This window comes from Apium graveolens, chromosome 9 (assembly GCF_009905375.1).
Source record: "Apium graveolens cultivar Ventura chromosome 9, ASM990537v1, whole genome shotgun sequence".
Classification (NCBI taxonomy): domain Eukaryota; kingdom Viridiplantae; phylum Streptophyta; class Magnoliopsida; order Apiales; family Apiaceae; genus Apium; species Apium graveolens.
Window position 1 is genome coordinate 7,319,157 of NC_133655.1, and position 23,956 is coordinate 7,343,112.

The 23,956-nt window shown below is 33.0% G+C and overlaps 1 non-coding gene across 1 annotated transcript; it reads right to left on the reverse strand.

The window, feature by feature from the left end:
* Window positions 1–14,410: 14,410 nt before the first annotated feature.
* LOC141688503 (small nucleolar RNA R71) lies at window positions 14,411–14,517 on the reverse strand. The gene has a single exon (XR_012561943.1). It is a non-coding gene; the product is annotated as a small nucleolar RNA R71 (small nucleolar RNA).
* Between the last annotated feature and the right edge of the window lie 9,439 nt (window positions 14,518–23,956).

The window sequence follows — 23,956 nt, forward strand, 5'->3', positions numbered from 1 at the left end:
ATCTTTGTTGTTCTGTCATGTTACTACGTTTGATCTTAGACAAATTGTTGCTTTATTCAGGGAGTAGGACCTAGTATATCAATAAGCTTTACGGTTTATGAGATGCTGAGATCATACTGACATACTAAAAGGTGAATTTTTTGGAGTGATTAAATCATGTATGACCTTTGTGACAAGTGATTTTGTTTCTAAACTTATGAATTTTGTGTATTAGGCCAAATGATTTTACTAAAATGGTAAACCTTGCTTGCAGTAGCCTCTCAGGCATGGCCTCTTCAACATGTGTGTTAAAATGATAAACTGTTATAAGTCCTCTCTGTTCTTTGTTTTATTTTTGTATGAAAGTAAGTCGAATTTCCTTACCAATTCACTCTATTTATGTTCTTGATATTGTTCAGTATTGATCTTTGCAGTTGGTACTTGAGTTTTTGTGATGCTGCTATGTTTTTGCCCTTTACAGCAACATTTCCTCTAGATCTTGTTAAGAGAAGAATGCAACTGGAAGGAGCTGCAGGGCGAGCCTACATTTATAATCAGCAGGTGTTTGTTTTTTTATCTTTGTTATTCTTTGGTGTTTTTTGTTTTATTCAAATGTTTGTTTTAGTTTTAGTTTTTGGGGGTGTTTATACTACTAAAATGTTTGTTACTTCGTAGTTTTGAAATTTAAGAAATTTTAAGAAAATTTGTTAATTATGAATGCATAAGGTTTGTTACTTCGGGTTAGATTTGTTTACGTGGTATCGAATTCAATAATCTTATTTTTGATAATCAAGTTGGGTTTTAGTGGAATTAAGGGCCATGTAAGACATTGACACCCGTGTAAAGCACTCCCTGGACATCTATTAAGCTGAATATTAAGTACTAATAAATATAGTTACCCAAGTTTGAACTAAAGTTATAAAAGAGAATTTAGGATGATTTTTTGTATTTCTTTTTTACTTGCCTGTTTAAGCTGCTCATATTTAATTAGTTAGAAACACAAATTAGTTCATTGCTGCATTATTAGGAGGATTACGTTTTCATGCACTTAGAATTCGAGTATAATTTGAAATTTGCTACGGTGGTGATATTGTAGTTTTGATATGAGTAGGCAGTTGATATAACTGTCAGGATATTGAAAGAAGGAGACATGGATGTAATAAAACTGGAGGGCGGATCATCTTCAAGAATTACAGCTGCAAAAGCTATTGTGAAGTGTTGTTATAGGTCACGTAGGGCTTACTCCTCAAGCTATTAGTGTTCTCGTGAGATTTAGGCGTCAAGGAAAAAAATTTGTTAGTGCTGTCAAGGTATCTCCAATGTGTATTTATATCTTCTTAATGTAAATTAATAAGTGTTTCTTTGAGAAGTACTTATCACTATGTTGAATTAAGGTTGTGGAGACGACAATGGCATTACAGGAAGTTGGATGCTTCTCTGTTATTCTTGAGTGTGTGCCTCTACCTGTGGCTGCAGCAGCAACATGGGCTCTTAAAATATTTACCACCGGAATTGGGGCTACAGTCATCTCTACTGTATTAAGGACTCTGAGTGAAAAAATCACAACTCTACTGGACCTCCTACAAAAACAGGAAGCAATAATGCTAAGTCAGGTAAAACTGATATCTCAATACACTTAAATGCAACTCCACTACAACTACTTTCTCAACTTGAATCTGCAGGTGTTGATCCTTTCTGCTTGCCAGAGAAGAGCGAGGTTGAGTTTATCACAGAAAACGTCACCTCTTTCAGAAACAAGGTGCAACAAGCCCTTAGAGAATGGAAGTAATAGTCAAGACTTAAATTTTGCGCCGCTAAGAGAGCTGTTAATGGCTGCCTTGCAGGGTCAAACAATGAGGATGTAAGAGAAGCTACAATACTTATAGAGAATCTTTGTATTGTAAATTTAATTTCAATTGTGAAATGACAATTGGATTATCATAATACCATTTTATTTTAAAATTGGTTTATTTTAAATAATAAGATTAATTTTGTAAACAGTTGTGTGAAAGTTACTTCAAAAATAATGAACACCGTTGTATGTCTCAATGCACAATTTTTTTTAAAAAAAAAACTGTTATCTTTTGATATTCTTTGCAGTGGTTTAAATCTTTTACACCATTGTCTTTTAAACATAAAACATTCATGACAACAGTTTTTATTAGTTAAAAGAAGTTTATAAACCGTTGTTTATGAAAATATTGAATAAGTTAACAACAATGGGTTTTCTACAAAACCATTGTTGTTAAGTTAGGTAGACATTAGTTCAATAACGAATGGTTGTTTAAACAATTTCCTAACATTGGTTAATATAGAGTTCCCGTTGTGAAATCTTGATTGTAACCACTATTAAAAAATATTGTTGAAACTCCCTTATTACAACTGTATTAACAACGGTTGTCCAATCTTCGATCACACTAGTGTTGTAAATACAACAGAAACTCTACGTGTCAGACAAGGGTAAAAAATAGTTGTATGATTGCAAATATGTTGTAGTGTTGGTAGGTTTTGAATTTGGTTAAAATTTTAAATTTTTGGTTTTGGCTCCATATTTAAAAATTTTAGTTTTAGCTCCATGTTTGAAATTTTCGTGAAACTAAAGTTCATTTTCTATCAATATTGGTTGGTTTTGAGTTGGAATTTCCTACCAATATTGTTAGTGAATTTTTTGAATAAATGAATACACAAGTTAGGCATTTTTATTCATTGTAATATTACTTATAAATTCCGATTGGTACATTAATTGAAGAAAGTTTTTCTCCTTTTGTAATTGGTTTGGAATGAAATATTTTCTTAATTTTTGATTTGTTAATAATGTAATATAGGATTTTGTTAAATATTTTTATGATATTAAAATATTTTTTGAGATATTTTGCTACTTTACTTTTAAAGTGGACCATCGTCGAGAAATATGATATATTAAATTATTGATTTGATTGGAAACTGAATAATTAAAAATATGATAGAAAAAAGACTGTAGAAAAAATTATTTAGCAAAAAATATATGAGTTTGTAAATATTTAGCAAATTAAATCTTCATTCTAATAATTATTTAGCAAATTAAATCTTCATTCTAATAATGTTTTTACTATGTTTAATTTTGTAAATATTTTAATAATCAACATATTCTAAAAATTTAAATTGAATATTTAATTAACTCATTTTAATTTTTTATCTTATGAATAATTATTAAAAAACTAAAATTATTAATTACCTTTTTTCCCATTACATATATGTGATAAATTTAAATTATTATTTAAAAGCCAATTAATTTAATACTTTTGAAAAACACTTTCACAATTTAAATATAATATAGATCTTTTCATTACATTTCTTTTAAACTCTAAGATTGAAATTAAACTTATTTAAATTGATATATTTTTCAAAATATATGTTTTAAATATACAATTTTTTAACTGAACATGCAATATTACCTATTTTACATTAATATTCATTTTATGTTACATTATAAAAATTATTTATTAAAAGTGAGCATGCTTAAAGTCTTTAGTGAACTATCAGTAGCCATCATATTAGCAAATGAACATATTCACGAACTTAATGCCAAAACTGTAGTATTTAATAAGAAATCCAATTAAAAACAATAATATAATTAAAAAGATTCTCTTAAAATATTACGCAAACCAATTGTTTTAGTAAAAAATAAAAAGTTTGGATTTATTTTCACAGTATTTGACTAATTTAATTCATATTACTAGATTATGTTTTGTGACGTACTCAAATACATCAGTCTATACCGTACATTAGAGAATTACATAATATTTTATATATATATCTGAAATGATACTTGTAAATCAATATGCGTTACTCAAACTTCTAAATAATTCATAAATTTTGAGTATAAAATCTAACTCAAACTTCTAACATTTTAGCTCTTTTTTGAATTCTATTAATTCAGATCATAGAAAAATCTGAAAACTATTGAACTCCTTTTTGTTATTAAGAATGAAAACTATATACATGAAATATTGACACGTGTCAACGGAATGCTTGATTTACATGTCATATAAAGAGGTGGAGGGAAAAGAATGCACCCTCGACATGCTGGAAAGAGTCCTCAAAGATAAAAAAATCTTTTAATTAGTTAACATCCTGGATTTTGAATGGCTTTTTCCTCTCATTAGTTCTTTTAATAATTTTACTAATATTTGATATGCCAATACTTTATTACTCATTCTTAATTTATGTTGGAATGACAAATTATAATAGAACCCTCAAAAGATATAGAAAGCCATAGCCGTCACAACATTGTAGATAAGACTGCAAGTTCACATCAACTTGCAAGATGCCATAACCTATCTTTACAGGCAAATAATACAAGAATTGTGTGCCCGACCAACAGTGGGACGGATTTCTTTGCTTTTTTAAACTTCAAAAGGGATCTATGTGCTTCTGATATTTTTATGAAGATAGAAGAAGAAACTGTTATTAAGTATTTCAAGCTCTGTTGCTCACAAAAGATATACCTCCATAGCAATCTTGTTGGAGACTGGAATCCTGCATTCATTGCTGCAACGATTTCAGAATTGGTTGACGTTTCCGAAGCAATTAGATGTAGCCATCTGAACACCCCAAGCCATATGTACCAAAAGTGGGATGTTAAGTTGGATCATATAGAGCAGTTGGGCATGGAGGTTGGGTTTCTTCATAGGACTGCAGCGGCTCTCAGCGCTTGCATGCAATCCAAACAGGGAAGCAAAAAGGAAGAGGAAGCAAGAAGCTAGAGCTCTGAAAGAAGATACTGAGGCTAGAGTAAAGCAGATGCAAGAGACTTTGAAGAGTCTTAACCAAGAAATTGCAGGTCTAGGGACAGAAGAGGATAGGGAAGAGGATAGGGAAGCATGGACCATCTTTGGAATTTATTCTTGTTTTATCGTTTAACTATATAACTGTATTAAATAAACATATTATTGACCATTTTCCTCAAGTCAAAAGTACTAAAAAATAAATATAATTTTATTAACAAATTTATCTTATTTATCTAATTAATATAAATACACAATTTTTTTTCATTTTTCATCATATATAGTTACAAATTTAACAAAGTTGCACATGGTTTTATTTAAAAAATTATTGAAATTTGATCAAATAGTTTAAAGTGGTTATGTAGTAGAATCACAGTAAAACTACAGTTATCCCGGATTATTTCACAGTAGACAATTTTTTTTGAAATGTCATTTGTTAAACGTTTTATTATATTTAAAAATAATTATTATTCTACATTAGCAACGAATTTGATGAAATTCTATAATGAAATCAAGGGTTCTCTAGGATTCTTTATATAAGAGGGTTCTCTCTTAAAGAAATGCCTATATATATGACTGATACACATGGTGAGGTACAAACTACAAGTTGATCACTAGATGTGCAAATGATGTATGAATAATTAGTTAATTGGTTGATCTATTTGGCCTTTGGCTGAAGATGGATAGTGAATTAATTAAGAGATCATTTTTAACCAAGGAAAGAATCATAAGGCTGAAATTGTTGAATGATCAAGTCCAACTAGTTATTTGCTTAGTGTGAAGACATAAAATGTAGTAATAACAGTTAAGTTTTCAAATAATTAGGTCATATGACCTAGTAACAATCATATATATCCCGTATTTGCTAAGTTTTTTTGCGTACATAAAATCGGGTATTGATCATAATACATTTTCGCTAGAGTTTCGTTTGTCTTTAATAATAAGATTTATGAGTTTTGAATTTTGATCGTTGTGCTTGCATTTGATACTCAATTCGGTCCTTACAAGATGTGTTTAAAGGATCAACTTAAGACGAGTTTCTAGATTAAGCGGTAGAACCTTAATATAGATGCCGCATATGGGGTTTTGTATTAGGGTTGAAAAAACTTTGTTGAATACTCTTTTACTCATATGGTAATTTGTGCTTTTTGAGGCAATGGATTTTAGATCCTTTCTTGGAGGAATTAGTTTATATGTTGGATGAGATATCATGAATAGCTGGCGCGTCTATGACTGGGTCTCAGACCATGAACTGCCATGTTCGTGTTCATGACTGGGCCTCGGACTAGGAACTTCCACATTGGTGTTTGTGACCAGGTCACATGCCTAGGTTTTCGGACCAAGGTTGGTCTAAATGTACAAAATTATTTAAATATTTAGGGCTTAATTTTAACCCATATGGAAATTTAGTTTATTTTTGTGTGAAAGCTATTTGTTATCTTTGTCTTCTTATTGTTATTTGAAACTTACTATTTAATTACATATATTTCAACTATATTGTCATACATGTAATTTTGCTTAAGCCATGAATATCAAGTTAAAAATTATTCTATACATAGTATAATTTAAAAGCTATTATCACCAAAGGAGGATCAAGAGGGTACATCAGCCCGCAAGAGTTAGCTCAGTTGGTTAATGAGGGGATAACTATCCTCTTGGTCACATGTTCGAAATCCACGGAAGGAGAATTTATGATTATGCCTCTTGAGCTAGTGCATATCTCTTAAATGCGGTTTATCTTGGTTCACGTAGTTTACAGGCTATTGCGTGAGCCCGTGAGATTTACCCGGTACGCACCTGAAGGGTAGCGGCTACGGGTTCCTAACGATAAAAAATAGAGTACATCAATTAATATGTATACATTCATGCCTTCTCCGCCGAATAGACTATTAACTAAAAATATTAGTATTTATTTGATATACATGATAGTATATTTACGCGAAACCTGTGATGATTTTGAGAGAATATTATCAGTAATGGAATACAGTGGAGTTGTGAGTGATCGTGTATATTCATGAAAAAGAATAGTCAAAGAACATCAATTGATACCAATCATCTTCTCCTCCCCCCTCATTATTTGGCGGTTACAGTGATAATTCTCACCCTAATCAAATTTTAAGATTTGACACTTCAGTTCGGTTCACAGGGATCTCTATCAAGTGTTCAGAATTTGAACTGGTCAAGCAAGTTCTTGCATCCATGTTTCAACCGAAAACCGGTAAATTTTAATTCCTTTACAATTCATGTGTACTAAATTTTAAATTTCCAAGGTATGCATTCTTAAATTTCTAAATTTTATTTTTGTTATTTGTATGTGGTTTTTCTTTTTATCGCACACTTTATTTTCATACACTAAGCTCAGGATCTTCATGGAAATAGTCTCCCTACTATTTTAGGGTAGGGGCATGATTGCGTACATCTTACCAACCCTAGACCCGGTGGTAAGAGGGATAAACTCACTATGATTGGTTTGGTTTGGTTTGGAAGATAATATTATGTATTTTTAGGCACAAATATCAAGTTCAACATATTCTCTAAACATTATACTTACTTAGTGTCACCAAAAATAGAATACAAGAAATATACTTAGGTTGTGACGATAATATTTACATTATTTTTTATACATGATTGTTCATTTTACTAGTTAAATACAACCACACATCCAACTTTTTAACAAGATTCGAACCCTTAATATCGTGTAAATTGAGTGGAAGAGATACCATACACTAATTGGTGTTGAGAAATTATTTAAGATATTAAGTAAAGTAATTTACATATATTATTTGGTGATAGTTACTAAAATACGGATGTGTAGGAAAAAAAATGATACTCTTCGTAAGGACTCATATACGATAAATCTTAAAACTCTTTAATCCACAAGGCAATCCTTAAATCAATAATGAAGAATTCTTGAATCTACAAGAGAATAAGACAAAATTCTCTAGATTTAAATTTCAACAAAAGATCATAATCCAATATATTATAATGATATTTATATATGTGGGGATATAAACCCTAATGAAAATAAATAAAACTAAATTCAAATTTAAAATAAAATATTTATTATAAGGCAGGGTGATCATGCCGTATTTACCATGATCATGCACAATCCCCATACCCTCCAAAAATGTCTAGTGCCCTATCCTATTTTGGCATGATTATTTAGTCCAGTAGCGTGACCATGGCATCATGCATCCTTATTAACTTAATCATTTTGTTCTCAGCATGATCATTTTTTTACTTTTCACACATTTCATTACGCCTTCGATATGCACCGAAAATTCTTCTAAATCAGTCTCCTTCACTTCAAAAGAACTCGAAATCAAAAGAACTTGATCTCGAGTTCTTATTTAGAGTAAAAATTGTGTCTACTTGTTATTTATCTCACCACAATGTTACTTTTAAAGATAAATGTCTTGTTGGAACTGTGTACTTCAGCTCGAACCAATAATGATAAACCTTTGTGATCACAAATTCAAAATCAACATCATTAAACTCAGGTGTTGTATAAAGAGACAAAATGCATTCATATGATGACTTCCAGATCTTTTATCCTCAAATGTATACATGACGTATTTCATGTTATCCTTTTTGAGGTCAATTGTCTCACCCTAACTGTTGTGACACCAATTCAAATCCAACTTACGTGGTATACCTATTACCAATTGGAATGCATTCACATCAACATCGTCAAAAACTAAAGTGTCCTTACACTTCACAGTAGCAACGTTAATCACAAAAATTTTACGTACGATAGTGACAACCAATAAAATATTCCAAACAACATTATTTAATGCAACATAAGTTTCAACAATAATCTCCCCAAATAAAAGTTTTCATGATATTCACAATCTCAAAAATTTTGAGGACACGCCTTGCATAATGATTGAAAAAAAAAATTATAGTGCAAATCATTAACCGATTTGCTAAAATCCAGTGACATTTTATGTGCACACTCCTTTAGCCTACAGGTACCCATCATTCCAGTCTTCATACACATCACCGAGACTCTCTTTATTATTTTCTTCTACATCCACGTCTTTGTCGGCTTGTCTGACCACATCAAATCTATCACAATGGTAGACATGCACTTTTTAGAACTCGCTATCTCACAATCTTCACCAAATTTTTCCCACCTTTTAAATATTTCATATAGTTCTTTGCACTAGCATAATCAAACTCTTGTCCCACAATCAACAAACTATCATGTTTTGGTTCCGTACATTTATTGAACATATTATCAACAAGATTAGATCCATAATGATGAACCGTATTATCCTCTTCTTTACTTTTAAGATGCATCTCGTACTTATGATTATCTGGTAAAAACCTATCCCTCATCAAATGTCTCATATATCAATATGTTTTGACTTACCTTTTTCCTTTTCTCTATCTATGAAGAAATTTTTTTCACGCCACCTAGATACAACACCTTTCAGACAGAACGCTAATATCTTAGCTTGCATATTTTTTGGAGCCTCCATGATATTGAAAAATTTATCAACATCTATTTGCCAATCTAGAAACTCATCAACTCCTAGAGACTCATAGAATAATCACATATCAGCCTCAAAATATCATCATCATTAATTCGATAGCCCGTGCTTAAATCCAAGCCAAAATTTTCACCCACATGATATTTTCTACTTCGAGTGACTCTATTCCGATCTTCCCTTTCACCACTACGTTGCTTGTTATTGTTATTCGTTTCCTATGTCAATATTTCCACTTTTTGGAAATCTTAAGAGCCGCGGTTAAATTCGTTCCAATCGTTCAAAGATCTTATTTGGTGATCGGTTCTCCTATAATTATTCAGGTAACGAAAAGACAAGATATGCCCTACTTTGATGCCAATTGACGCAACATGGGAGCGTGGAAAAATTAAGCACTAATTTTCATGGGCTCTTACAGGAGAATTCCTTAAAATCCCTAAAACCACAAGGCCATTTCTGAATCCACAAGCAGGAACTCTTGAATCCACAACATAATCCTTAAAACCACAGGGAAGAATTCTTCAATCGATAAGAAAATAAGATAAAACAGTCTAGGTTTTGATTTCAATAAAATTCCTAATCCAATACATACTAATGAACTTATATAGGTAGGGATATAAAATCCTAAAGAAAATAAATAAAATAAAACCCAAATTTAAAATAAAATATGGATTATAAAGCAGCTGGATCATGCCATATTTAGCATGATCATGCATAATCTACATATCCTTTGAAATCCGTTTATAACATGAATTTAACGTTATGCATCTAAAGTAGTTTGGTCTTGTTATGCTCAACGTGATCATGTCTTTACCCTTCTTGCATTTCATTATAACTTGACATGCACCAAAAATCCTCCTACATCAATAATTAACATTTTCATATATTAGTTGAAGTTTAAATTTTATATAATATTGTTAGATGAGTTTAATGCACTAGTGCATAATGGAACTTGGAAATTAGTTCCTCCCTCTCATAAAAAAACTTGGTGGGTTGTAAATGGATTTTTCGAATAAAACACAAATATGATGGTTTTGTTGACAGGCACAAGGCACGCTTTATTGCGAAAGGTTTTTATCAATGTCTGGGAGTTGATTTTTATGACATGTTGATAAGTGGATTTTATATCCATTTAGAATGCTTCATATTGGCTTAAGTTGATGTTTTGACGTCAAGTATGTGGTGTTTTTAATGCATTTTATGTTAAGTATGTGCAGGGCTTTAGTTGGAGGCAGGAATGAACTTCTATATGCTTTTATGTTGATAAGAGATCAGGAATTGAAGTGCGATCACTTGCGAGATGATCAGAACGAGAAACGAGAATTCTACAGGAATTTTTCCAGAAGTTGAGCGCGCCCGCGCCCAAGTTTCCAGGATCAGAGTGCGACCGTGCCTGAACTTAGCGCGCCCGCGCTAGGTCAACTTGGCAGAATCATGTTTCTAATATGTTTTGGATATTCTGAGTGGCCAAGTCAACCAGGAGCATATAAATAAAGAAAATGAGACGAATTTAACAAGAAGGAAGAATGAGAGAACTCTGGAAACCAAAAAGAATTGAATACGGCTAAGAAGAAGAAGATTTAGTTTTATATCGTTCTTTTGTATTCTAAAATTAGGCGATACTTTGGATGCGTGTTTCACATTTATTTTCTAAACCTTGATACTTTATTATTCTCTTGTAGTATTGAGAACCTTTTTAGTATCATGTTTTCAATAGAACCCATGATGACGAGACGTTCGATTATGAACTAATCATTATCGTGGGATCACTACTAGAATGCTGTCAATAGACATCGGTTCTTAGACATCGGTTGCTGAGACAACCGATGTGAAAGGTATTTTAGATATCGGTTATTTCTAAAGCGATATTACTGCGTTTATTACACATCGGTCAATAAAATAACCGATGTTAATAGTTATTTTTAAAAAATAAGAAACATGAATTAGACCATCGGTTTTTAACATAACCGATGTCGAGTTTTCTTAGACATCAGTTTAAAATTACAACCGTTGTTAATGATTAATTTTAAAAAAATTTAAAAACACGCGGATAAATTCCCCCTCTGTTTTCCAAATATCCCCCCTAACTAAAACAAAAAACCCCCCCAATTTCCCCCCTTCAGGACTAAATTCTAATATTCTATCCCCTTTCAGACTCCCCTATCTCTCTCTCTCTCTCTCGCTCATACTCTCGTCTCTCTCTCTATTTCATTCTCTTCTTTCTCTTCCATCTCTCTCATCTTTCTCTCTCTCCAATTCAACATAGGCGGGATATTTTCATTTCCTAAATTCTCTCCAATCTACTACACTTACCTTTATATATTCCCCTAAATCACAAATACACACACATATACAACAAACACTTCATATTCACCGGTAATTTTCTAGGTCATGAAAGAACCGAGGACTTCGGCGACCGCATCTCGCCGTTCGGTTAGTCACAATCTCCACTTCTCACTCCTTAATCAAATTATATATATATATATATGTGTGTGTGTTTTTATATGTATTTGAAATGCTAATTGTGTGTTAATTTCGGTTTTGAACAGAAAAGACCTAGGGTTTTGGTGTACGGTAAGAGTGTAGTCGATGTTCAGAGCCCCGAATGAGATAATTCGTTCGATGATTTCGAAGAACCTCGCCCGAAAACTAGCAGGAGGGGTTTGGGTAGCTCGAATAGAGATGGTGAGGAGGTAGGTGGTTTGGGTAGTGATGCTGAAGGAGGCGTTTGTATGTATATCCAGGAGGGATATGTTTCTGGATTGACTGAGATTGTGAAGGAAGTGGCTGGGAAAGTGCAGAACATGGATGTTAATGGTGCACCTGCATTGTTTGAGGAAATGTGTGATCCAGAAAAGGTGGATAATTCGAATGTGTGTTTGGATGGTGATGTACGTTTCCATCAGTCGGTCTGATCTGTTGCTGAAATCTTGATTACTTTTGGTACACAACTGTGAAAATGCTGTCCTTTTTGTGTTGTGTGTTTTGTTGTGATGATGAACTGAACATTGGACAGTCTTAGTCCAAGATTCACTAGGATGGACGTCCATTCAGGTCGGATAATTATCATGTTATTCCTAGTAATTATGATACATTTTTAAGGACCATTTCACCTAATCCAGTTCTTAGTACACTAACTGCTACAAGAACTCAGTCTCAAAATGATTCCACTTGTTTCGATTTTTCACAAACATCGAATAGCATACTAAAACATACCCTGCCAAGAATCCATAACAAAGATCCGGAAAAAACACCAGTTATACCTACTAATGTCATTCTAAAATCAACCAGGAATCAGGAAAGATATTATGTCCGAAGTTCTGAAGAAACCTTTGTCTCCACAACCTTGCAAGGATTACCATGCGGCACCGCTTTGTGCTGACGACTATTACCTCGAGGTACATACATCAAAGTTTAATTGAAATGTGCTCCTTACTAATATATAATGAATGTGCACAGATATAAATGTGAGTACATTTTAGTGCTGGACTAGTACGTGATCAGTGATGACATTAACTGTGATTATTCACTATAGTCGTAAGGCATACTGGTTTTAATTTGGAATTCATCCAAGTGATAGGCTTTCCTTTGCCTGAAGTATTACTATATTAAAATAGGAATAATGTTTTTGGTAACATTTAGTTACTGGAAATTGCTTTTTTGGTATTTATAAGTATCCTGTGCAATTGTAGTATTAAGGGAAGTATCATTCAACAAAATATGTTTGAAGAAGTCTCCCTAAGCAAGAAGCAGCATTAGAGATGATGTTGTTCATGAATTTCTTTTGAAATTCATTACTGATGGAATTCTGGGTTTTGTGATTGTTTGACTAAATATTTCAAAATTGATTACTTGCACGTTCCATAAAATGTTTATATTTATAGAAAAGATATTAATATATGCTATGTATTTTTGTCTGTTCCTTTGAAATTTCTTATTTCATTTGGTAAGTTTTTTTTTGACCATCTTGCAGCTCACGGTATCGAGAATGTGGTTATCATAGGTTCAGCTCCTACTGGGTATACTGCAGCTATCTATGCAGCCCGAGCAAATTTAAAGCCCTTAGTGATTGAAGGATATCAGATAGGTGGTGTCCCTTGGGACAGTTGATAATCACAACAGAAGTAGAGAATTTTCCAGGTTTTCCAGAGGGAATAACTGGCCCATACTTGATGGATGGGTAATTGAAAGTTTTGACCATGCCAATACAAGAATTTGATAATTTTAAGTTTGGGGAGATCAGTTTATGTTTATTTATAAACAGTATTATTCATGCAAAATGTACTGAGAAATATTTGGTTTTTAATTAAACTTATTTGTTGATTTTCTATTTGAATTTTTTTAGTTAATGATATAGTAGTTTGAGTTTTGCAATTCAATTTTGTTAGTTTAGTTTTTTGGTATTTTATGTATAAATTTAAATATTCGTCATTAAACCATGTTTAATACAACGGTTTAGATTAAAAATCTATGTCTATTTATGTAAATAACATCGGCTATATTAACAAAGCTGGTGTTGAAACATATTTTATACAACGGTTGAATATAAATAATCGATGTCTAATGCTATGTTTGACCTGAAAAAGACATCAGAATCTTCCCAAAGCGTTGTGTAAGAATATTTTAGACATCGGGTAAAAACCGATGTCTATGAAAAAATACTTTTAACATCAATCACGAAGACATCGGCCATTTTCAGGAATTCGATCGAGCATGTATGCAAACACATTCTCAATCTCGTAAGGAAAAATTAGAAGAAGCAGAAAAGGAAATGATCATTGCAATAGGAGAACCAGCTGCAGAAACGAAAGCATTGAAGGATTATTCTCAACCAAAAATCAGTGACATTCAGTCTAGCATTGTCAGACCAGCCATTGCGGCTAATACCTTTGAAATTAAGCATGGCAAGATTTAAATGTTATAGAATTCATTCTAGTTTGGGGGTTCTCCAACAGAAGATCCCAATATAAATATTAGGGATTTCATCGAGATCTGCGACACCTTCAAGTTCAACGGTATTTTGGAAGATGCTGTGAATTTGAGACTTTCCCATTTTCTCTGAGGGATAAAGCTATGAGCTGGTTGCACTCTCTACCATCATGTTCTATTGCGACATGGGAGGATCTTGCTCAGAAATTGCTTACTAAATTCTTTCTGATGGCAAAAATAGCTGCAATCAGGAATTGTCTTACTCAATTTGCACAGCAGTTGGGAGAAACTTTATATGAAGCTTGGGAGCACTATAAGGAGATGCTTAGGAAGTGTCATCATCATGGCATGCCTGATTGGATGGTAATCAATTGCTTCTATAATGTTTTGGGAGCATAGTCAAGACTCATGCTTGATGTAGCATCAGGTGGAGCCTTATGGGCTAAGAGCTATGAGGAAGCGTATGAGCTAATTGAAATGATGGCTGCTAATGAATATCAGAACCCAAGTCAGAGACTGCCATAAGGCAATGTAGCGGGATTTTTGGAGGTGGATTCTCTGGCTAACTATGAAGTTCATCAGATAGCAAGTGTTTGTGAGCTTTTTGCAGGTGCACATGCGACAGATCAATGTGCTATATCTAGTAAGTCAGCACAGTTTGAGAGCAATTTTCAGAGACCACAACAACCAATTCCTTCCACTTATCATCCTAGCAATCGAAACCATCCTAATTTCAGCTGGAGAAATAATCAGAGTGGTATACAACATCCACAACAGCCGTATCAGCAGTTTGGAGCCAAGCCATTCAACCCTCCTTATTTTCAACAATATTATGCACCAAGGCAATAATTTCAGCCACCGGTAATGCAACAACAATCTCATGAAAGTACCGGTCAATCTACTAATAAAAAATCTGAATTAGAGGAATTGAGGCTAATGTGTAAAAGCTAAGCGGTTTTGATCAAAGCTATTGAGAATCAAATAAGACAAATCGCTAATGAACTGCTGAATCGACCCCCAAGGAACTCTTCCTAGTGAAATCACTTTGAGGTTTGGAAAGGTCGCTAACCATCAAAATTCAGAATCTGAAAAATTTCGGCAGAAGCCAAGCGCGCCCGCCCCCTATCCAAGCGCGCTCGTGCCTGCCCCTGTACCAGAAAGTTTAATTATTGATAATTCAGCTGAGCAGAAGGATGGAGAAACGGAAACAAATAATTTTTTTTCTGAACACACTATTCCTGAGTAGAATACAGGGAACAAACATGTCTATCTGCCTCCTCCAAATCCTAAAAGACTGCAGAAGCTCTAGAGTAGATGCCGAGCTATGCTAAGTTCATGAAGGGTATTCAATTTCGGAAGTTGAAGCTTGAGGAGTTGGAAACCGTTGCTCTAACGGAAGAATACAGTGCGGTGCTGCAACTTAAACTGCCTCCTAAACTTAAAGATCTAGGAAGCTTCACGATACCATGCACTACTGTCGAGTTATCTTTCGACAAGTGTTTGTGTGACTTGGGTGCTAGCATCAATCTAATGCCATTGTCTGTCTTCAGGAAACTTTGTATGCCCGATCCAAAACCTACAAACATGTCCTTACAACTGGCTGATCGGTCCATTACTTATTCGCGAGGTATTGTGGAGGATGACTTGGTTAAGGTGGATAAACTCATCTTCCCTGCTGATTTTGTCATCCTAGACTTTGAGGAGGATAATAAGATTTTTATTATTTAGGAAAGACCATTCTTAGCTACAGGCCAAACTTTGATCGATGTGCAAAAGGGAGAACTTACAATGAGGGTTCAGGATCAGGATGTCACTTTTAATATCTTTAAAGCAATAAAATTCCCCACAGACGAAGATGAGTGCTATAAAGTAGAGCTGGTCGACTCGGTATTGAATTCGGAGCTCGATCAATTGCTAAGGTTAGATACCTTAGAGAGAGCCTTAACAGGGGAATCTGATAGTGAAGACAAAGAAGGGGCAGAGGAATTTAAGTTTTTGAATGCATCTCCATGGAAGAGGAAGTTGCAATTGCCATTCGAGTCTTATGGATTAGCAGAGCTGAAAAATTCTCAGGATCGTCTTAAACCATCTATTGAAGAAGCTCCCTTACTTGAGCTCAAATCACTGCCTGATCACTTGAGGTATGTTTTTTAAGGTGATGCATCTATTTTACATGTTATTATTGTATCTGACCTTTCAGGTAGTGATGAAGACAAGATCTTGTGAATTCTGAGAGAGTTTAAATCAGCAATTTGGTGGACTATAGTAGATATCAAGGAAATTAGCCCTTCTTATTTCCAGCATAAAATTATGCTTGAGGAAGGAAGTAAAACTACCATTGAACATTAGAGAAGACTCAATCTTATCATAAATGAGGTGGTGTAGAAAGAAATTCTTAAATGGCTGGATGCAAGGATCATCTATCCTAATTCCGAAAATTCGTGGGTGAGCCCGGTGCAGTGTGTACCTAAGAAGGGAGGCATTACAGTTGCGGCTAATGAGAAGAATGAGCTCATCCCTACTCAGACAGTCACAGGGTGAAGAGTATGCATGGATTATCGGAAGTTGAATAAAGCCACCAGGAAGGATCATTTTCTGCTTCCATTCTTCGATCAAATGCTTGATAGGTTGGCTGGTCATAAGTATTATTGCCTTCTTGATGGGAAATCAGGCTATAATCAGATTTGCATTGCCCCAGAAGATCAGGAGAAGACCACTTTTACTTGTCCTTTTGGCACTTTTGCTTTCTGTCGAGTTTCTTTCGAGCTCTGTGGAGCACCTACTTTTCAGAGATGCATGATGGCCATATTTTCTGACATGATTGGTATTGATGTGGAGGTGTTCATGGAAGACTTTTCTATTTCGGGTCTTCTTATGATGAGTGTTTGCATAATCTGAGCTTGGTGCTGAAAAGGTGTGTTGAGACCAATCTGGTGCTTAACTGGGAAAAATGTCACTTCATGGTGCAACATGGTATCATTTTCGGGCATAAGGTATCTAGCAAATGGCTGGAAGTTGATAAGGCGAAGGTGGGGTTATTGAAAATCTTCCTCCACCAATCTCAGTTAACGGAATCCGCAGTTTTCTTGGTCATGCGGGTTTTTATCGGCGATTCATTAAAGACTTTTCCGAAATCTCTAAACCCTTGTGCAATTTGTTGGAGAAGGATGTTCCCTTCAAGTTTGATGAAGAATGTTTGACTGCTTTCGAGACTCTGAAAAAGAGTTTGACTACAGCACCTGTTATTACTATACCTGATTGGGATGAGCCCCTCGAGATGATGTGTGATGCTAGCGACTTTGCAGTTGGAGTTGTTCTTGGTCAGAGAAAGAAGAACATTCCCCATGTGGTTTACTATGCTTGTAAAACCCTTAATGGTGCTCAGCTAAATTACACTACTACGGAGAAGGAGCTTTTGGCAATTGTCTACGGGTTCGAGAAATTTCAGATCTTACTTGCTTGGAACAAAAGTGAAAGTTTACACTGATCAAGGAGCTATTAGATATCTATTCCCGAGGAAAGATTCAAAATCTCGATTGATTCCATGGATTCTCTTACTTCAGGAGTTTGAGTTGGAAATCAAAGACAGGAAATGTACAAAAACCAAGTAGCGGATCATCTATCACATTTGGAAGATCAAGGTAAAGCTTCACAAGACAATACGTTATAATCCATGAAACTTTTCCAGATGAGCAACTTTTTAGGGTGCAAGAAGAAGAACCATGGTTTGCAGATATTATGAACTATCTTGTGAGTAATGTTATTCCCTTATAATTCTCTTATGCTCAAAGGCAGAAGTTTTTACATGAAGTAAAGTAGTATCGATGAGATCAGCCATTCTTGTTCAGAGAGTGGACAGATCAGATTATCAGGAGGTGCATTCAGTATAGTGAAACAGAGGGTATTTTGCGAGATTGTCATGCCACTGTGTATGGTGGCCATTATGGTGGAGAGAAGACCGCTGCTCGTATCCTCTCTTGGATATTTTTCTGGCCAACTTTGTTTAAAGATGTTCATCAATTCGTGTTGAGATGTGATCGCTGTCAACGGGTCGGAAATATATCCAAGAGAGAAGAGATGCCTCTTAATGTGCTTCTGGAAGTTGAGACTTCATGTGAACATTTATTTCATCGTGCTACAATCAATATATTCTTTTGGCAGTGGATTATGTATGTAAATTTTCTTCATAAGCCCATATTCACATGTTTCGGTACTCCAAGGGTAATAATCAGTGACGAGGGCTGGTCATGAGTATTATTTCCTTCCGGATGTGTACGCAGGCTATAATCAGACTTGCATTGCCTAGAAGATCAGGAAAAGACCACTTTTACTTGTCCTTTTGGCACTTCTTTGATTTCTTGAGCTTCAAAAGGAATCTCTGCATTTATGATGTTTTGATGAAGCTAAAAAAAGACATTCTAATAGGGCATGAGTTCTTTTTCTGACAGAATATGTACCTTCATACTCCCTCCATCTCATATTATGTGTCATGTTTTGACTTTTACGTAGTCAAACTGACCACACTTTGACCACACTTTGACCGACAATTAAGATAAATTTATATGTTATCTTAAAATATTTAAAAATACATTTTATAGAGGATTAAATATATTTTCTAATGATACAAGTTTTGAATCATATTTAATTATAAATAAAGTGTAATTTATGGTCAAAATATAAAAAATTTGACGATAGACTAGTCAAAACAAGACACCTAATATGAGAGGGACGGAGTAGCAATTTTCTAGAAATGATTTTAGAAATGGTGGATATTTTTAAAGCTATTAGATAAATATCCATCTTAACACCCCACCCTATAGGTTTTTTTAAACCTGCCTACTAGGCCTCTCGGCTTTAGCATGCAATCCCAACAAGAGGAAGCCAAGAGAAAAAGTATGCACAAAGCAAGAGCTGAAAAAGGAAATATTAAGGAGCGGATGCAAGATACTTTCAAGAGTCCTAATGTAGAAATTAAAAATAATAATATAATCAACAAGATTCCCTTGAAATCATACACAAACCAATTGTTTTAGTAAAAAAATAAAAATGAATAATATGTCTGCTTGGGTTTATTTTCATAGTATTTGACTAATTTAATTCATATTAATAGATTATAATATTTTGTGACGTCCTCAAATACATCTTCCTATACGTTACATTAGTACATAATATATTTTATGTATACATCTGATATAATACTTGTCCATGAGTTGTAATTCATGTGGAAGGTTAATAAAGGTTAATAAAAAATATATTACATGTATATATATATATATAGCTTAAATGATAATTTTTCATGTACATACACGCTTGATTGAGAATTTTTCATGTCTCATAAAATTTTTCATGCCTCATAATATCACTAACCTCCTCAAAAACATCATTTTATGTTATACATTACATGTGAAAAAATAATAAAAAATTATATTTTATGTTATATTTAACGTTGGAATAAGAATTTTTTATACTTTATATGTTTTACAATATATACAGCTGGAATGAGAATTTTACATATGTTACAATGTTATATGCTATACAATATATTCAGCTGGAACAAGAATTTTTCATACGTTACACTATTATAATATATAGAGACCCAATAAGAAGTTTATTATTATACAATATAATATACCTATAATGAGAATTTTGGAATAAAAGGTTATCATTATACCTACTATAATGAGAATTTTAAGTGCTTTACAATATAATTTTGAAATTGGTTATGACCCGAAGCTTCTAGAGTATTCCTTTTCATTCTATATAAGAAAAGTTTTAGGACATAACATTGTATTCAAAAAATTTGTTTTGTCTAGTTCATTATTTTTAGTCTTTTACAAGTCTCATCATTTCTATTTGAGAGAAAAATATATATTACATTAGTTTTTTCATCACTAAAAATTAGGTCCTGAGATTTCTGTCAATCAAATCAACAATTAGGTCAGGATTCTGTTATGCCCCAAAATATTAGTTGTCCATCTAATGTACAGGGTGCTAAAAGAAATCCTCAAGATACTATGACCCAAAAAGTCTGTCCATCAAGTATAGATGTAGATAGGCTTGGAGGGAATTTAGTTAAGGTATCACACCTTTTATTAACAATTTTGTGTTTGTTATGAATTATAAGTTTATTTGATAATCCATTGATAAGATAGATTGCTCATAATTGATTGTAATGTGTTCAATATTTTTTTGCAGGAATTGCGTCAGTTTAATTTTTCTCCCAGTACCATGTAAGTAAAAGTGTGTTTACTTTTTTAATTCAAGTAATTCAAATCTTAGAAAAATCTGAAAACTGTTGAACTCTTTTTTGTTATTAAGTATGAAAACTATATACTTGAAATATTGACACAATTACTCCTAATGTCAACCTAAACTGCTTCATTTACATGTCATATAAAGAGCTCGAGGAAAAAGAATGCACCCCGGACATGATGGAAAGAGTCCCCGAAGACGTCCAGCCCAACTAGCTTGTACTGTCACTGTGGTGATGCGGCGAGGATTTGTCGACGGAAGCTATTTACTGGTATAGTATATGCTTATAATTTTTATCTTTTTGTGATTCATATAAATGGGAATTAGAATTTTATACATGAATTAAGGTTTTTTTTTATTGTAATCACGTGACAACAGGGTCTTCCTAGAAGTTTTTGTGAATCACACTTGCCAGAGTGTGATGACAAAGTTGTGCTGGTGTGTGAAGATAATAGCGAGTATATCACAGAGTTCAGTGCATCGAAATGCACACTGGGTGGCCATGGCTGGAAACAGCTTGCTGGTGCAAAGAACTTGGTCCACGGTGATGCTATAGTCTTCGAAAAAATCATGCCTCTCAAGTTAAAGGTAACCTTATGTAAATATCTAAGTTAAATGACTTATTTTGTTTGGCAAATTTTTAACTAATCTTTTTTCCAGCTTCCTTTTACATAAAATGACAAGTCATTAATCTCACTTGTGAATGTAATCAAGTTTTAGATGCCTTGAACTTTTATTCTATTTTTTAGGTGTGTATAAGGAAAGGACCATCTTCCTTACCTACATCATTGCCGGCTCACCATGAAGGCTCATCTGCTTACCCCGGAGTCTTACAAGGTACTAAACTAAACAGATTTCATACAGTTATAAATATAGTTTCAAAAATGTTTTTACTTAACTACAAGAAAAACGCAATCAGACAACACCGATTAGACAACACTCGACCAAAAAAGTGTTGCCCGAATTTTTCATACAATGGTTTTTTTGCAACCAAAAAATTGGCGTTGTCTGACGTTAATTACTACAAGCGATAAAAAAGGTTGTCTAGTAAAACAAATCAGACAAGTGTTTTCAAAATTAAGATGTTGTGTGAATGAGAAGGCTTTAGTATTACTACAACGCTTTAAAATCCATTGTCTAGTTGATGAAGACAGACAACCCTTTCTAAAGTGATGTTGTGCAAATGAGTAAAATCGTACAACGATTTTTAAAATACATTGTCTGAAAATGATTGAGATAACGTCTTGTTTAACGGTTGTGGAAATGAGACAAGTGTTTTTTCTACTAGTTATTTAAGCTCGAATCACACAATGTACAAATTAGGTGTTGTCTAAACGATACGTGATAGACAAGTGTTTTACATATATTGGATGTCACCAATATCAGACAATAGTCTAATTCTTAAAACCGTTGTCTTTCTTACTAAATTTAAAAACGTGTTGCACAACAAAATATTCAAATAAATCGTTGTCTAGTTTATTACAATAAAAATAGTAATAATTTCAAAAAAAATAATTTCCAGACAATTCATTTTAAATTTTTTAAAAACAACAAACTCTAATTAAATCCACTTTCATCTAGATTAAATATTTAAATTTTATATTTCAAAATAGTTTAATTATCTACTTTATAATTAATAAAAAAAATAATCACAAGTGCTTCAAGTTTACATTGTTAATTGTTCAATCCAAACAAGTGTTTTTCGACAAAGCACGTTGTATTAATCTACCTTATACAAGTTTTTTTAAAATAAAACACTTGTAAGAGTTAGACAACCGTTATCGATATTTATAATCTGTTGTAAAATATGTAATACTACAACAGTCTTAAAGAAAAAACTGTTGTAGAATTCCAACAACGATATTTCCTGAAAAACACTTATGTAAAGTAACTTACCACAACATGATTTAAAAAAAAACCGTTGTCTATATTTTTACTAGTTTTAAATTTTTTTCGGAAAATTTATATGCCACCGTTAATTAATTTATATGAGTAACCAATAACTTACACTAAATTAATTTTTGTGTATTAAGATTTGAAATAATATTTTTCATAGATTTTTGAATTCTTTTACCTATTAGTACTAGACGTTACACAAATATTAATAGCATCAACAGATAATCACATTGATGAGGATATAACGTGTATATTATAAATGTTCACTTAGATTGTTAAGTTGGTATAATAAGAGCCGTTGATTAAAAGTAGATTTAATATCAGCCGTAAGATTTAAAAAAGTTGATCATCTAAGACAACGGTTTTTTTCAAAAAAATTGTTGTCACAATTTATTTCAGACAAGACTTTTTCATAAAAAACTGTTGGGTGTTGCCTCGTACTAGGTTTTTTTCATACCTGATGAAAAAGATAAATTTTTTTAATGATTTTTTAGAGGATCCAACCGTACGGATGTTAAGAAATACTCATTTTAGTCACATGAAAAAAGTATTAAAAAATTTCAAATTCATCTCGAATGTTAGGATTAGAAAAATCTGATAAAACTACCCTTCCCGACAACGAGACTCGTTCACGATTTACAGGATTAATTTTTTAAAATGATTTTTCGACGATCCAACCGTACGGATGTTAAGATATATCGATTTTAGTCATAAGAAAAAATTATTAAAAAATTTGAAATTCATTTTGCATGTCAGGATTAGAAAAATCTGGTAAAAGTACCCCTCCCGACAAGGAGACTCGTTCCCGATTTACAGGATTAATTTTTTAAAATAATTTTTCGACGATCCAACCGTACGGATGTTAAGATATATCGATTTTAGTCATAAGAAAAAATTATTAAAAAAATTGAAATTCATTTTGTATGCCAGGATTAGAAAAATCTGGTAAAAGTACCCCTCCCACCAATGAGACTCATTCCCGATTTACAGGATTAACTTTTTAAAATGATTTTTCGACGATCCAACCGTACGGATGTTAAAATATATCGATTTAAGTCATAAGAAAAAATTATTAAAAAATTTGAAATTCATTTTGCATGTCAGGATTAGAAAAATCTGGTAAAAGTACCCGTCCCGACAACGAGACTCGTTACCGATTTACAAGATTAATTTTTTAAAATGATTTTTCGACAATCCAACCCGACGGATGTTTGGATATATCAGTTTTAGTCATATGAAAAAATTATTAAAAAATTTGAAATTCATTTTGCATGTCAGGATTAGAAAAATCTGGTAAAAGTACCCCTCCCTACAAGGAGACTCGTTCCCGATTTACAGGATAAACTTTTTAAAATGATTTTTCGACGATCCAACCGTACAGATGTTAAGATATATCGATTTTAGTCATAAGAAAAAATTATTAAAAAATTTGAAATTCATTTTGCATGTCAGGATTAGAAAAATCTGGTAAAAGTACCCCTCCCGACAACGAGACTCGTTCACGATTTACAGGATTAATTTTTTAAAAATGATTTTTCGATGATCCAACCATACGGATGTTAAGATATATCGATTTTAGTCATAAGAAAAAATTATTAAAAAATTTGAAATTCATTTTGCATGCCAGGATTAGAAAAATCT